The following is an 18,449-nucleotide window of genomic DNA, read 5'->3' as shown; positions in this document are numbered from 1 at the left end:
GTTGGTTTTTTTTCTTTTCTTCATTTTTTAGTTTTATTTATTGGTTATTCCTTTGTTTCTTGGTTTTGATTGGTTTTCCTTTTTCCTTTTTCGATTTTTGAATGCATGGTCAACATTTTTTTATATATGTTTTTAAACATTTTTAAATGCTTGATTATTATTTTAAATAAAATATTAACCTTTTTTTAATACAAGGTCAATATTTTTTCTAGACATATGTTTAGCATTTTCAAATGTTTCATTAACATTTTTCAAATACATGATTTTTCTTAATGCATGGTCAACTTTTGTCCCATATGCATTCAATACTTTTCCAAATTCTTGATTAATATTTTTAAATGCAAGATTAATTATTTTTGCATAAATGGTCAACATTTTTTCTATATACATTTAACATTTTGAAAATTCTTGATTAACATTTTTTAAATACAATTTTAATAATTCTTTAATAAAATACAAGATTAACTTTTTTGTATACATGATCACATTTTTCTATACACATTTTACATTTTTCAAATGCTTGATTAACTTTTTTTATACATGATCAACATTTTTCTATACATATTTTACATTTTTCAAATGCTCGATTAACATTTTTCAAATACAACTTAAACATTTTTCGAATACATGGTCAACATTTCTTCTATAACAAATTTTAAATGCTTGATTAAAAAATTGAAATACGTGATTAGCTTTATTTCAAATGCTCGATTAACATTTTTTAAATAGATGATTAATTTTTTTCACGCACATTGTATATGTTCTGTATACGTTTTTGTACATTTGCTTTATACACATTTAAAAATTCAAATGCTTGATTAACATTTTTTATATATTTTTATGGAAATTGTTTTGTGTAATATATTTATTTAGAATATTTGAAAGTATAAATGAAATTAAAGAAATAAGATAATAAAAAACAAAAACAAAAAACATGAAAAAAAAGAAACGAGGTCATGGCCTCCCGCACGACTAGGCTGGCCCATTTAGGAAGGCGCCTTATGCGAGAGCATGTTAAGTCTTGCTATAAGCGAGACATGGCGCTGCCTCTCCATCTTACTGTTACTTGTGAGCTGCATTGAGATTTTCTCAAAAAGGAGATAATGAAGTAGTACAGTAAAGATAAGTATTTTGTTCAGTTAAGAACCAAGGTTATCAATCCAATAGAAGAACTACACAGAACCTTGTTAGCAGCACCTGTATACATAAAAACAAAAACTTGCACCCAACACAAACAAAGGGGTTATCAATCCCCTCGGTGGCTACTTGTAAGGATTAAGTTTTATAGTGGTAGATAATAAAGTAAATTGTAAAACAATATAAAAAAAATAAAAATGTACCAACGTATTTTTGCGCTTTTACATATGATAAAAATAGATCTGGGGTTATAGTTTTCACTGGAGGCTTCTTTCTCGAACACATAGCATACGGTGGGTGAACAGACTACTGTTGGGCAATTGATAGAAAATCGCATAGTTATGACGATATACAAGGCGATGATCATGTATATAGGCATCACGTCCGAGACAAGTAGACCGATTCCTGCCTGCATCTACGACTATTACTCCATCAATCGACCATTATCCAGCATGTATCTATGGTATTAAGTATAAAGCAGAGTAACGCCTTAAACAAGATGACAAGATGTAGACAAAGTACAACCAATCAATATGAATAAACCCCGTCATTTTATGCTTAATGACAACAATACAAATATGTGTCTTGTCTCTTTCTATCACTGGGATATAGAGCACCGCAAGATTAAACTCATCACAAAGCATCTCTCTTATTGCAAGATAAATCAAATTAGTTGGCCAAACTAAACGGATAGATTGGAGAGAAATACAAATCTATAATGGTCATGCATAATAAAGTTCAGAGAAGACTCAATTGATATTCATGAATAACCTTATCATAGACCAACAATTCATCGGATTTCAACAAACACACCAGAAAAGAAGATTACATCAAATAGAACTCCAAAAACATTGTACTGAAGATTAAAGAGAGAACAAGCCATCTAATTACTAGCTACGGACCCGTAGGTCTATGGTGAACTACTCACGCACCATCAAAAGGGCTGCAAGGATGATATAGAAGCCCTTCGTGATCGACTCCCCCTCCGGCGAGCCGCCCCGGCTACTTAAGCCCTCGCCCCGCCAAACCCTAACCCCCCTCTCCTCCCTCGCGCCCCCGTCCACCCTCCCCCGTTGACGTCGCCGTGCCCGTGGACGTCGAGGCCACCGCGCTCGTCCCTGTCGCCGTCCGCGTCGCCCTCGCTGCTCCGACGTCTCCCGGCTCTCCCCGAGCTCGCTTTCGCACGACTACAGGGCCCCATGAGCTTCCCTTTCTCCCCTAACCCCCCTCGTGCTTCCATTCGCCCGCGAATCCCCACACCCGAGCTCGCGATCGCACGGCCCCTCTGCTGCCCCGCCGCGCTCCCTGGCCCCTGGGTCGTTCTGGCCGCGCGCCTGGCCTCGCACACGTCGGCGCCCGCTTGCGCCCGTCGCTCCCCACGCACGTCAAGGCCAACCCCTCTCGCGCCTGCGTAGCCCCGCGTCCTACCTCTTCCCCTGCACCGCACCCGTGCGATGACTGCAGCCGCGCTGCCGCTCTCGGGCCGTCCCATCCCGCCCGTGCTTGCCTGCTGCTGCGAGCTGCTACCTCCTTCGCCCGCAGGCCAGCTCGCCCGCCCCCGGCGGCACCCTGCTGCACCCGCCGGCCCTCACCCGCTTCCTACCGCCAGCCGCTACGCTCCCCCACTGCAACCCCGTCTAGTGTTGCTGCTACTGCCTTGTCGTGCTCGCGCCTCCATCGCTCGCCCCGCGGTCGCGCCACTGTGCCCGCCCCGGCGGCTCGCCTCGCTCGCTCGCTGCATCCGCCCGCTGCCCTTGCGCTCGCTGCAACCCGTTTTTGCTACGCCACCTCCTTGCCCGCACCTCGTCGTTGCTTGCCATGGCTTGCGCCTCGTCGTTGCTTGCTGTGGCCTGCGCCCTCCCGCGTGCGCCCGCTCGTGCCGCTGCCACTGGTGCTCGTTGCGCCGCTGTTGCTCCCGCTTGAAGCTGAAGCTTGCCGCCCGCAGTTGCTCCCGCCGCGCCCATGCCCAACCCACGCGTTGCCTGCACCCTGCTCATGCACGCGCGCCCAGGCCGATGTGCTTGCAGCTGGCGCTGTTGCGGCCTGCTACCTCTTGAGCATGCTTTGGTTTTCCCTTGAAGAGGAAAGGGTGATGCAGCAAAGTAGCGTAAGTATTTCCCTCAGTTTTTGAGAACCAAGGTGTCAATCCAGTAAGAAACTACACGCAAATCACCTAGTACCTGCACACAAAATCAAGAACCTTGCAACCAACGCGATAAAGGGGTTGTCAATCCCTTCACGGCCACTTGCAAAAGTGAGATCTGATAAAGATAATAAGATAAGTATTTTTGGTATTTTGTTGTATAGATTGAAAAGTAAAGATTACAAAATAAATAATAAACTAGAATTATAGATCGGAAACTTATATGATGTAAAGTAGATCCGGGGGCCATAGGTTTCACTAGTGGCTTCTCTCAAGATAGCATATATTATGGTGGGTGAACAAATTACTGCCGAGCAATTGATAGAAAAGCGCATAGTTATGATAATATCTAGGCATGATCATGATCATAGGCATCACGCCCGTGTCAAGTAGACCAAAATGATTCTGCATCTACTACTATTACTCCACACATCGACCGCTATCCAGCATGCATCTAGAGTATTAAGTTCATATGAACAGAGTAACGCATTAGGCAAGATGACATGATGTAGAGGGATAAACTCAAGTAATATGATATAAACCCCATCTTTTTATCCTCGATGGCAACAATACAATATGTGTCGGTTCCCTTTCTGTCACTGGAATCGAGCACCGCAAGATTGAACCCAAAGCTAAGCACTTCTCCCATTGCAAGAAAGATCAATCTAGTAGGCCAAACTAAACCTATAATTAGAAGAGACTTGCAAAGATATCAAATCATGCATATAAGAATTCAGAGAAGAATCAAATATTGCTCATAGATAATCTTGATCATAAACCCACAATTCATCGGATCTCGGCAAACACACCGCAAAAAGTATTACATCGAATAGATCTCCAAGAACATCGAGGAGAACTTTGTATTGAGAACCAAAGAGAGAGTACAGAAAGTTCACTCAAAAGGTCCCCAGATGGGATCTCACGGGTACAGAAAGTTGCGGCCGTGGAAAAGTGGTTTCGTGGCTCCCCTGGATGTTTTCAGGGTATAAGAGTATATATAGGCGAAAGAAGTAGGTCGGTGGAGCTACGAGGGGCCCACGAGGGTGGGGTGCGCCTACCCCCTGGGCGCGCCTCCGTACCTCGTGGCCGCCTTGTTGCTTCCTTGGCCTCCACTCCAAGTCTCCTGAATTGCGTTTGTTCCAAAAAAGATCCTCGCGAAGGTTTTGTTTCATTTGATATTCCTTTTCTGCGAAACACTGAAATTGGCAAAAGACAACAACTTGCACTGGGCCTTCGGTTAATAGGTTAGTCCCAAAAATGATATAAAAGAGCATATTAAAGCCCATTAAACATCCAAAACAGATAATATAATAGCATGAAACAATAAAAAATTATAGATACGTTGGAGACGTATCAGCATCCCCAAGCTTAATTCCCGCTCGTCCTCGAGTAGGTAAATGATAAAAACAGAATTTTTGATGTGGAATGCTACCTAATATAATTTTCAATGTAATTATCTTTATTGTGGCATGAATGTTTAGATTCAAAATATTCTAGACAAAAGTTTAATATTGACATAAAAATAATAATACTTCAAGCATGCTAACCAAGCAATTATGTCTTATCAAAATAGCATAGCCAAAGAAAGCTTATCCCTACAAAATCATATAGTTTGGCCATGCTTCATTTTCGTCACACAAAATTCCCCCATCATGCACAACCTCGATGACAAGCCAAGCAATTGTTTCATACTTAGCCTTTTCAAACTCTTTCAACTTTCACGCAATATATGAGCGCGGGCCATGGACATAGCACTATGGGTGGAATAGAATATGATGATGGAGGTTGTGTGAGAAGACAAAAATGAGAAAGTCTCACATTGACACGGCTAATCAACGGGCTATGGAGATGCCCATCAATTGATGTCAATGCAAGGAGTAGGGATTGCCATGCAACGGATGCACTAGAGATATAAATATATGAAAGCTCAAGAAAAGAAACTAAGTAGGTGCATCCAACTTGCTTGCTCACGAAGACCTAGGGCATTTTGAGGAAGCCCATCATTGGAATATACAAGCCAAGTCCTATAATGAAAAATTCCCACTAGTATATGAAAGTGACAAAAGAGACTCTCTATCATGAAGATCATGGTGCTACTTTGAAGCGCAAGTGTGGAAAAATGATAGTAACATTGCTCCTTCTCTCTTTTTCTCTCATTTTTTTATTTGGGACTTTTTCTCTTCTTTTTATGGCCTCTTTTTTTCGTCTGGAATCTCATCCCGACTTGTGGGGGAATCATTGATACGTCTCCATCGTATCTACTTTTCCAAACAATTTTGCCCTTGTTTTGGACTCTAACTTACATGATATGAATGGAACTAACCCGGACCGACGTTGTTTTTAGCAGAATTGCCATGGTGTTATTTATGTGCAGAAACAAAAGTTCTCGGAATGACCTGAAACTTCACGAAGACTATTTTTGGAAATAATAAAAAATACTAGAAAAAGATCAAGACCAGGGGGCCCACACCCTAGCCACGAGGGTGGGGGCGTGCCTGCCCCCCTGGGCGTGCCCCCCTACCTCGTGGGGCCCCTGGAGCTCCTCCGACCTCAACTCCAACTCTATATATTCGTGTTCGGAGAGAAAAAAAATCAGGGAGAAAGATTCATCGCGTTTTACGATATGGAGCCGCCACCAAGCCCTAAACTCTCTCGGGAGGGCTGATCCGGAGTCCGTTCGGGGCTCCGGAGAGGGGAATCCATCGCCATTGTCATCATCAACCATCCTCCATCACCAATTTCATGATGCTCACCACCATGCGTGAGTAATTCCATCGTAGGCTTGCTGGACGGTAATGGATTGGATGAGATTTATCATGTAATCGAGTTAGTTTTGTTAGGGTTTGATCCCTAGTATCCACTATGTTCTGAGATTGATGTTGCTATGACTTTGCTATGCTTAATGCTTGTCACTAGGGCCCGAGTGCCATGATTTCAGTTCTGAACATATTATGTTTTCATGAATATATGAGAGTTCTTGATCCTATCTTGCAAGTCTATAGTCACCTACTATGTGTTATGACCCGGCAACCCCGAAGTGACAATAATCGGGACCACTTCTAGTGATGACCGTAGTTTGAGGAGTTCATGTATTCACTATGTGTTAATGCTTTGGTCTGGTACTATATTAAAAGGAGGCCTTAATTTCCCTTAGTTTCCACTAGGACCCCACTGCCACGGGAGGGTAGGACAAAAGATGTCATGCAAGTTCTTTTCCATAAGCACGTATGACTATATTCGGAATACATGCCTACATTACATTGATGAATTGGAGCTAGTTCTGTGTCACCCTAGGTTATGACTGTCACATGATGAACCACATCCAGCATAATTCTCTATCAACGATCCATTGCCTACGAGCTTTCCATATATTGTTCTTCGCTTATTTACTTTTCCGTTGCTATTGCTATCATCACTACAAAACACCAAAAAATATTACTTTTGCTATCGTTACCTTTTGCTACCGTTACCACTACTATCATATTACTTTGCTACTAAACACTTTGCTGCGGATATTAAGTTTCCAGGTGTGGTTGAATTGACAACTCAGCTGCTAATACTTGAGAATATTTTTTGGCTCCCCTTGTGTCGAATCAATAAATTTGGGTTGAATACTCTACCCTCGAAAACTATTGCGATCCCCTATACTTGTGGGTTATCAAGACTATTTTCTGGCGCCGTTGCTGGGAAGCATATCTATATTCTTTGAGTCACTTGGTATTGATATCTGCTTATCATTATGAAGAACTTGAAAGATCCAAGAATCAAGATTTATTCCTCAACTACGAGGGGAGGTAAGGAACTGCCATCTAGCTCTGCACTTGATTCACCTTCTGTTTTGAGTAAGCTTGCGACACGTAAACCTGCTTTTGCTATTAATTCTGATATGTCGCATATTATTGATGATGCCACTTCTGCTATGCATGATACTTATGATGAAACTACTTCTATGCCTAATACTACTGTGCCACTCAGTGAATTTCTTGATGAACAACTTGCTAGGGCCAGAGAGAATGAAATTATTGAAACTGATAATACTGATGAAAGTGATTATGAAGGCTCTCCTAATAAATATGAATTACCTGTTGTGCCTAAGGGCTATGTTATGGATGAAGAAACTAAAAGAGACTTTCTTGCTTGCAATGATAGAAGTGATCTTAAGAAATTATTAGCTAAGCTTAAACAAAAAACTCTGAATGCTAGAATGAAATATGATCCTGCTTATGCTACTTCACCTATCTTTGTTACTGATAAAGATTATGAATTCTCTACTGATCCTGAGATAATTACTTTAGTTGAATCTGATCCTTTTTATGGCTATGAATCTGAAACTGTGGTGGCACATCTTACTAAATTAAATGATATAGCCACCATGTTCACTAATGATGAGAGAACTCGCTACTTTTATATCCTTAAAATATTTTCGTTCTCATTAAAGGGTGATGCTAAGATATGGTTTAATTCTCTTGATCCTGGTTGTGTGCGCAGTCCCCAGGATATGATTTATTACTTCTCTGCTAAATATTTCCCTGCTGATAAGAAACAAGCTGCCTTAAGGGATATATATAATTTTGTGCAAATTGAAGAAGAGAGTCTCCCACAAGCTTGGGGGAGGCTTCTCCAATTACTTAATGCTTTGCCTGATCATCCTCTTAAGAAAAATGAAATACTTGATATTTTTTATAATGGACTAACCGATGCTTCCAGAGATTACCTGGATAGTTGTGCTGGTTCTGTTTTCAGGGAAAGAACACCAGATGAAGCTGAAATTTTATTGAATAATATGTTGACCAATGAAAATAATTGGGCACTTCCTGAGCCAGCCCCTGAGCCTATTCCTAAACCAACTCCGAAGAAAAGGGGTGTTCTATTTCTCAGTCCTGAAGATATGCAAGAGACAAAGAAATCCATGAAAGAAAAGGGTATTAAAGCTGAAGATGTTAAGAATTTACCTCCTATTGAAGAAATACATGGTCTTAATTTACCGCCAATTGAATAAATACATGGTCTTAATTTACCGCCTATTGAAGAAACACATGGTCTTGATAACCCGACACAGGTAGTAAAGGTAAATTCTCTCTATAGATATGATAAAGCTGAAATCCCATTCACCAAGTTTGCTAGCCCATGCTTAGATGCGTTTGATAAATTTATGGTTAAGCAAGAAAACTTCAATGCTTATTTTGGTAGAGAATTAAAACGCAATGCTGATATGCTTGAACACTTGGGTGATTATATGGCTAATGTTAAAGGTGAACTTAAACTTATTAGTAAACATGCTTCTATGGTTACCACTCAAGTACAACAAGTACTTAAAGCTCAGAATGATTTTCTCAATGAATTGAATAGTAAGAAAAATGATAATGATGTTAGAGTTATGACTAGAGGTGGTAAAATGACTCAGGAACCTTTGTATCCTGAGGGCCATCCTAAGAGAATTGAGCAAGATTCTCAGAGAAATATTATAGATGCACCTAGTCCTTCTAAAAGGAATAAAAATAAAAATGATAGGACTTTGCATGCTTCTAGTGAACCTATTGCTGAAACACCTGAGAATCCAAATGATATTTCTATTTCTGATGCTGAAACACAATCTGGTAATGAACCTGAAACTATTGATAATGTTAATGATAATGTTCATGATGATGCTCAACCTAGAAATGATAATGATATAGAAATTGAACCCGCTGTTGATCTTGATAACCCACAATCAAAGAATCAACATTATGATAAGAGAGACTTTGTTGCTAGGAAACATGGTAAAGAAAGAGAACCATGGGTTCAAAAACCCATGCCTTTTCCTCCCAAACCATCCAAGAAAAAGGAAGATGAGGATTTTGAGTGCTTTGTTGAAATGATTAGACCTATCTTTTTGCGTATGCGATTAACTGATATGCTCAAAATGAATCCTTATGCTAAGTACATGAAAGAAATTGTTACTAATAAAAGAAAGATACCGGAAGCTAAAATTTCCACCATGCTTGCTAATTACACTTTTAAGGGTGGAATACCTAAGAAGTTAGGAGATCTAGGAGTATCCACTATACCATGCTCCATTAAAAGGAATTGTGTTAAAACTGCTTTATATGATCTTGGAGCCGGTGTTAGTGTTATGCCTCTCTCTTTATATCGTAGACTTGATTTGAATAAGTTGACACCGACTGAAATATCTTTGCAAATGGCTGATAAATCAACTGCTATACCTGTCGGTATTTGTGAGGATGTGCCTGTTGTAGTTGCAAATGTTACTATTTTAACGGACTTTATTATTCTTGATATTCCCGAGGACGATAGTATGTCTATTATTCTTGGAAGACCCTTTTTGAATACTGAAGGGGCTGTTATTGATTGCAACAAAGGCAATGTCACTTTTCATGTTAATGTTAATGAGCATACGGTACACTTTCCGAGGAAACAACCTCAAGTCCACGGTATCAATTCTATTGGAAAATTTCCATCGATTATCTTTGGAGGTTTTGAATTTCCTCTTCCTACTGTCAAGAAGAAATATGATATTCTTATTGTTGGAGATGCGCATATCCCCGTTGAGGTAACATAGTGTTATTCGAAATATCTTCGGTTCCATGTTATTCGGAATGAGTTTGTTAACAAGACTTGATCAACCTTGTTAATGGATTCCTTTTGATGATCATGAGATGGATGAAGTTAGAAAGCACAACCTTCTGTGCCCTCCTTTCACTTTTTGTTATTTATATTAGATAAAGTAAAATAGTATTTTCTGTCTGTTATCTGAATTATCCGTGCAATATAAAAATACCCCGAAAATAAAAGTTCTCCAAATGCCCTGAAATTTAAATATGATTTTTTCTGGAATATTTGAGAATATTTGGCACTGAGAACACAGCAGGGGGGCATCCACCTGGCCACGAGGGTGGAGGGCGTGCCCTACCCCCCTAGGCGCTCCCCCCTACCTCGTGGGCCCACAGTGGCCCTCCTCCACTTATTCCTGCACCCACACACTCCTTCTTCCTCCCACAAACACCATTATCCAGCTCAAGCACAAGTTCTAACCTCTTTTGCTGTGATTTTCAATCTCCTTGCTCAAAGCACCTCTCACAAAACTGCTTTGGGGGATTGTTCCTTGGTATGTGACTCCTCCATTGGTCCAATTAGTTTTTGTCCTAGTGCTTTATTCATTGCAATTTTGTGCTGCCTAGGTGACCATGTTCTTGAGCTTGCATGTCAAATTTATATGGTTCCAAGTTGTTCTAATGCATGATATAGGCTCTAGGCACTTGTAGGAGTAGCTGCTATCAATTTTGTTGAGTTTGGTTTACTTTTATTTGAAGTTACTAAAAATTTCAGAATTTTTCAGAAAATAATGAAGAGATTTTTGAGGGGCTCATCGAGCCGAAGCTCGAAGGTAAAGCAAAATGAAGAAGCAGAGAGGCCAAAATATAATCTGCCTCATACCGTGGAGGTTCGGCCGTGTGAATGGCCTTCCGATGATTTCTTGAGAGCAGTCGGGATTTATGATGATTTTTATAAATTGGCTAAGAATGCATGCCTCACCGACTTCCTCCGCGACCAACACGAACAATATCTCTTACTCACCAATACTTTTGTGCAAAACTTCTACTATTATCCTAGGGAATCACCTCCTTCAGTAGAGTTTCATTTATATGATGTGCTTAAGAAGATGTCACTATATGAATTTTGCAGGGTTTGCAAAATACCTTTCGAGGGTAGCTTAGAGGAACCACATCGTAGAGATGTGGACAGGTTTCTTGACACTATCACTGTAGGGGAAACTAGGAAAGTTTTTGATGCAAGAATCACTAGCATACATTTTCCTGTTTTACGCTACTTTGCAATATTTGCTAGTCGTTGCTTAATTGGTCGCGGAAACTGTGGAAACCTTAGTGTTCCTGATATTTTTATTTTGTTCCATGGTTTATTCCGCGACGACTCTGTTAGTATGGGCGGTATTATTGCTAAACGGTTAAGTCTGAACCGTACAAAGGGCCCCATCTTTGGAGGTATCTATGCTTCACGCCTTGCTACATACTATAACATACCTATTGGGCACTATGAAAAAGAAGAAAAATTGCTGCCTACTGTTTATTTAGATTATAAGAGTATGGTAGCGCATGATTTTATTATAAAGAATAGGGAAGGGGAGCTTAAATACAAATTGTTCTTTGATAAACGTCATCCTGAGACTATCACCTTGCCTGCTCCTTCCTTGTTTGATTTGTCTACAGGCCAGTACCTCATCTCGCCGGAGGCTATTCACGCCTACCGGAACCCTACATCAGCAACAGAGCCAGAGTCGGAACCACAATTTGGTCCTCCACGACAGTCTAATTACCAGTGGGATCCGGAGATGATTGCCAACCAGTGGCAATCAGAGTCTTCTTCTTCGTAGTACGACCCCAACTATTACTTTGGATATCCGCCAGGCCAACCGTGGCCATAGACCAACTTAGGCCAAAAGCCTAAGCTTGGGGGAGTACGTATTTCTGACCGACATTACATTCATGATCACACACTCATTGCTAGATGTCGGTGCTCATACTTTTTCATTGTATTATCCATGCTAGTTTCTTTCCTTTTATTGCTTTCTTCTTGTGTGTTTAATAAACCTTAAGAAAAACAAAAAAAATAGTTGTAGCTTTTAATTAGTTTACTTTCCATGCTTGTAGTAGTAATTAAAAGAGAAAAGCCCAAAAGATTTCTTGTTCTTCTTTTGCTTGTTGGGACCTTTCCCATGCATATAGTTTTATTTCTTTTCTTTTCTTTGGGGGTCGATAGGAGAAGATCATGATTAAATTGTTGAAGTGGCTCTTATATGCATTATTTTTGATCTGACAAAAGAGCCCATATTGCCTTGTCTTGTCCTGTTTATTGAAAGCTTGCAGATTCCAGCTTAGTCCAATGCACATGCACTATTATTATTATCCACATCATTCGGTCATGCAAGTGAAAGGCAATTATGACGATATATGATGAACTGATTGAGATGGGAGAAGCTGGTATGAACTCAACCTCTCTTGTTTTTGTAAATATGATTAGTTCATCGTTCCTGATTCAGCCTATTATGAATAAACATGTTTGCGATGACAATTAGAGATCATAGTTTCTTATGCCATGCTTAATTATCTAGGAGCTTATAATGGTTTACCTTGCGTGCCGACATGCTATTAAAATGGTTGTGATGTGGTATGATAGGGTGGTATCCTCCTCTGAATGATTTAAGTGACTTGACTTGGCACATGTTCACGCATGTAGTTGAAACAAAATCAACATAGCCTTCACGATATTTATGTTCATGGTGGATTATATCCTACTCATGCTTGCACTCAATGTTCATGAACTTTAATGCATGTTCATGGCTGTTGTCGCTCTCTAGTTGGTCGCTTCCCAGTCTTTTGCTAGCCTTCACTTGTACTAAGCGGGAATACTGCTTGTGCATCCAATCCCATAAACCCCAAAGTTGTTCCATATGAGTCCACCATACCTACCTATATACGATATCTACCTGTCATTCCAAGTAAATTTGTATGTGCCAAACTCTAAAGCTTCAAATAAATATCCTGTTTTGTATGCTCGAATAGCTCATGTATCAACTAGGGCTGTCCGTATCTTCCATGTTAGGCGGGTTATTCTCAAGAGGAGTGGACTCCGCTCCTCACTCACGAGAAAATGGCTGGTCACCGGGATGCCCAGTCCCATGCTTTATGCAAATCAAATCAAAATAATTGCAAACAAAACTCCCCCTGGGACTCTTGTTAGTTGGAGGCACTCGCTGTTTCGAGCAAGCCATGGATTGATTCTTGTTGGTGGAGGGGGAGTATAAACTTTACCATTCTGTTTGGGAACCACCTATAATGTGTGTAGCATGGAAGATATCGCCATCTCTTGGTTGTTATGTTGACAATGAAAGTATAACGCTCAAAATATTATTCATCTCTATTTCAAAAACGAGCTCTGGCACCTCTACAAATCCCTGCTTCCCTCTGCGATGGGCCTATCTATTTACTTTTATGTTGAGTCATCATCCTCTTATTAAAAAGCACCAGTTGGAGAGCACCACTGTCATTTGCATTCATTATTGTTAGTTTACATTGAGTATGACTTGACTGGATCTCTTTTACCATGAATTACAATGTCTAGTCAGTCCTTGATCTTTAAAGGTTCTCTGCATTTATGTTTTGCGGTCTCATAAAGGGCTAGCGAGATACCATCCTGTTATATCATATTATGATTGTTTTGAGAAAGTGTTGTCATCTGAGATTTATTATTATTGCTCGCTAGTTGATTATGCCATTGATATGAGTAAACTTGAGACCTAAGCGTTATTATGAATATGGTTAGTTTATAATCTTTGCTAAAAACTTGAATGCTGGCTTTACATATTTACAACAACAAGAGCAAACAGAGTTTGTAAAAGTTTTTCTTTATCACTTTCAGTTTGTCAACTGAATTGCTTGAGGACAAGCAAAGGTTTATGCTTGGGGGAGTTGATACGTCTCCGTCGTATCTACTTTTCCAAACACTTTTGCCCTTGTTTTGGACTCTAACTTACATGATTTGAATGGAACTAACCCGGACTGACGCTGTTTTCAGCAGAATTGCCATGGTGTTATTTATGTGCAAAAACAAAAGTTCTCGGAATGACCTGAAACTTCATGGAGACTATTTTTGGAAATAAAAAAAATACTGGCAAAAGATCAAGACCAGGGGCCCCACACCCTAGCCACGAGGGTGGGGGGCGCGCCCCCCTACCTCGTGGGCCTCCTGGAGCTCCTCCGACCTCAACTCCAACTCTATATATTCGTGTTCGGAGAGAAAAAATTAGGGAGAAAGATTCATCATGTTTTACGATACGGAGCCGCCGCCAAGCCCTAAACTCTCTTGGGAGGGCTGATCTGGAGTCCGTTCGGGGCTCCGGAGAGGGGAATCCGTCGCCATCGTCATCATCAACCATCCTCCATCACCAATTTAGTGATGCTCACCGCCGTGCGTGAGTAATTCCATCGTAGGCTTGCTGGACGGTGATGGGTTGGATGAGATTTATCATGTAACCGAGTTAGTTTTGTTAGGGTTTGATCCCTAGTATCCACTATGTTCTGAGATTGATGTTGCTGTGACTTTGCTATGCTTAATGCTTGTCACTAGGGCTTGAGTGCCATGATTTCAGATCTGAACCTATTATGTTTTCATCAATATATGTGAGTTCTTGATCCTATCTTGCAAGTCTATAGTCACCTACTATGTGTTATGATCCGGCAACCCCGAAGTGACAATAATCGGGACCACTCCCAGTGATGACCATAGTTTGAGGAGTTCATGTATTCACTATGTGCTAATGCTTTGTTCCGGTTCTCTATTAAAAGGAGGCCTTAATATCCCTTAGTTTCCATTAGGACCCCGCTGCCACGGGAGGGTAGGACAAAAGATGTCATGCAAGTTCTTTTTCATAAGCACGTATGACTATATTCGGAATACATGCCTACATTACATTGATGAATTGGAGCTAGTTCTGTGTCACCCTAGGTTATGACTGTCACATGATGAACCACATCCGGCATAATTCTCTATCACCGATCCATTGCCTACGAGCTTTCCATATATTGTTCTTCGCTTATTTACTTTTCCGTTGCTATTGCTATCATCACTACAAAACACCAAAAATATTACTTTTGCTATCGTTACCTTTTCCTACTGTTACCACTACTATCATATTACTTTGCTACTAAACACTTTGCTGCAGATATTAAGTTTCCAGGTGTGGTTGAATTGGCAACTTAGCTGCTAATACTTGAGAATATTCTTTGGCTCCCGTTGTGTCGAATCAATAAATTTGGGTTGAATACTCTACCCTCGAAAACTATTGTGATCCCCTATACTTGTGGGTTATCAATCATAGTCTCCATCATCCTTTCCTCACATGGGACAATGCTCTAATAATGAAAATCATCACACTTCTATTTACTTACAACTCAAGAATTACAACTCGATACTTAGAACAAAATATGACTCTATGTGAATGCCTCCGGCGGTGTACCGGGATGTGCAATGAATCAAGAGTGACATGTATCAAATAATTATGAAGGTGGCTTTGCCACAAATACGATGTCAACTTCATGATCATGCAAAGCAATATGAAAATGGTGGAGCGTGTCATAATAAACGAACGGTGGAAAGTTGCATGGCAATATATCTCGGAATGGCTATGGAAATGCCATAATAGGTAGGTATGGTGGCTGTTTTGAGGAAGATATAAGGAGGCTTATGTGTGATAGAGCGTATCATATCACGGGGTTTGGATGTACCGGTGAAGTTTGCACCAACTCTGGAGGTGATTAAGGGCAATGCACGGTACCGAAGAGGCTAGCAATGATGGAAGGGTGAGAGTGCGTATAATCCATGGACTCAACATTAGTCATAAAGAACTCACATACTTATTGCGAAAATCTACAAGTCATCAAAACCAAGCACTACGCACATGCTCCTAGGGGGATAGATTGGTAGGAAAAGACCATCGCTCGTCCCCGACCGCCACTCATAAGGAAAGCAATCAAAGAACACCTCATGCTTCAAATTTGTCACACAGCGTTCACCATACGTGCATGCTACGGGACTTGCAAACTTCAACACAAGTATTTCTCAATTCCACAATTACTCAACTAGCACAACTCTAATATTACCATCTTTATATCTCAAAACAACTATCAAGTATCAAACTTCTCATAGTATTTAATGCATTTTATATGAAAGTTTTTATTATACCCATCCAGGATGCCTATCATATTAAGACTAATTTTATAGCCAAAGCAAATTACCATGCTGTTCTAAAAGACTCCCAAAATAATATAAGTGAAGCATGAGAGATCAATAATTTATATAAAATAAAATCACCACCATGCTCTAAAAAGGTATAAGTGAAGCACTAGAGCAAAATTATCTAGCTCAAAAGATATAAGTGAAGCACATAGAGTATTCTAATAAATTCCAATTCATGTGTGTCTCTCCAAAAGGTGTGTACATCAAGGTTGATTGTGATAAACTAAAAATAAAAGACTCAAATCATACAAGACGCTCCAAGCAAAACACATATCATGTGGTGAATAAAAATATAGCCTCAAGTAAAGTTACCGATAGACGAAGACGAAAGAGGGGATGCCTTCCGGGGCATCCCCAAGCTTAGGCTTTTGGTTGTACTTGAATTGTACCTTGGGGTCCCTTGGGCATCCCCAAGCTTAGTATCTTGCAACTCCTTATTCCAAAATCCATCAAATGTTTACCCAAAAACTTGAAAACTTCACAACACAAAACACAACAGAATATCTCATGAGCTCCGTTAGTACAAGAAAACAAACCACCACTTTAAAGTACTGTAATGAACTCATTCTTTATTTATATTGGTGTTAAACCTACTGTATTCCAAATTCTCTATGGTTCATACCCCCCGATACTAGCCATAGATTCATCAAAATAAGCAAACAACACACGAAAAAAGAATCTGTCAAAAATAGAACAATGTGTAGTAATCTGGAAGTTTCGAATACTTCTGTAACTCAAAAAATTCTGAAAAATTAGGAAGTCCTAAATAATTTTCATATTGATCTACTGAAGTTGGAATTCGTATTTTATCGCTCTCTGGTAAAAAATTAAAATTATTCTCGTGAGTGCATACTTTCTGTTTTTTACAGCAAGATCAAATAACAATCACCCAAGAAGACCCTAAAGGCTTTACTTGGAACAAACACTAATTAAAACATAAAAACACAATCATAACAGAGGGTATATGATTCATTTATTACTAAATAGGAACAAAAAGGCAAGGAACAAAAATAAAATTGGGTTGCCTCCCAACAAGCGCTATCGTTTAACGCCCCTAGCTAGTCATAAAAACAAGAATAGATCTAGGTATTGTCATCTTTGGCATGCAATTCCTCAATTGAACACTTATAACCCTTAGGAGTTCCCTTCATTTTATTGATGATCAAACTCTTAGGCAAGAAATCAAGAAATTCATTTGTAGCAAAAGGTTCCTTAATGATAGCAAAAAAATTGGGGTTAACACTTATTGATTTGAGATCCGCGTTCTCCTTACTAGAAGATTCACCCTTATTTTTAGGAACATACATAAAATTGGAAAATTTGGTAGGAGGAGGGTCTGAAGTGTTTCTCACGGCAGAAAAGGCAGACCCTAAGTTGGTAATAATATCCTCAAGTTTAGCAATTCTAGTGGAATCTTGATCTATCTTTTCATTAACTAAGGGTTCTTTTTCTCCCAAAATTTTCAGAGTAACTCCGACCTTAGATCCATATTGGTTAATTTGGTTGTGGATCTTTTTATCCAAATTCTCGATCGACTCTACAGTGGCAACTTTATTTTCGATAATTTCAAGCCTTTGCATCACATGTTCCAAAGTTAAAATAGTTCCATTAACCAAAAGAGGTGGTGGGCCAAACAAATCTATCACAGCATTATAAGAATCAAAAGTATGTCTACCCAAGAAATTCCCTCCGGTAATGGTATCAAGAATATATTTGTTCCAAGGAGTGATGCCTACATAAAAATTGCGAAGAAGAACGGAAGTAGATTGCTTCCTAGTGAATCTATTCCGAGCATTGCAAATTCTATACCAAGCATCTTTTAGATTTTCTCCCTTCCTTTGTTTAAAATTAAGAACTTCATTATCGGGAGTACTAACAATGATAGAAGGACTGGCCATGATGGCAAAACAAACGATCTAACACACGGACACACAAGAAGCAAGCGGAAAGAAGCAGACGGAAAAAGGGTAAATAAAACAGCAAAGGTGAAGTGGGGGAGAGGAAAACGAGAGGCACATGGCAAATAATGTAATGCGAGGGATAAGAATTTGTGATGGGTACTTGGTATGTCTTGACTTGGCGTAGATCTCCCCGGCAACGGCGCCAGAAATCCTTCTTGCTACCTCTTGAGCATGCTTTGGTTTTGAAGGAAATATGCCCTAGAGGCAATAATAAAGTTATTATTTATTTCTTTATATCATGATAAATGTTTATTATTCATGCTAGAATTGTATTAACCGGAAACATAATACATGTGTGAATACATAGACAAACTTAGTGTCACTAGTATGCCTCTACTTGACTAGCTCGTTAATCAAAGATGGTTATGTTTCCTAACCATGAACAAGGTGTTGTTATT

The sequence above is a fragment of the Triticum urartu genome, chromosome 6A (assembly GCF_056163025.1).
Source record: "Triticum urartu cultivar PI428250 chromosome 6A, HENAU_Tu73, whole genome shotgun sequence".
In the NCBI taxonomy this organism is placed as follows: domain Eukaryota; kingdom Viridiplantae; phylum Streptophyta; class Magnoliopsida; order Poales; family Poaceae; genus Triticum; species Triticum urartu.
This window is presented reverse-complemented; position numbering follows the sequence as displayed.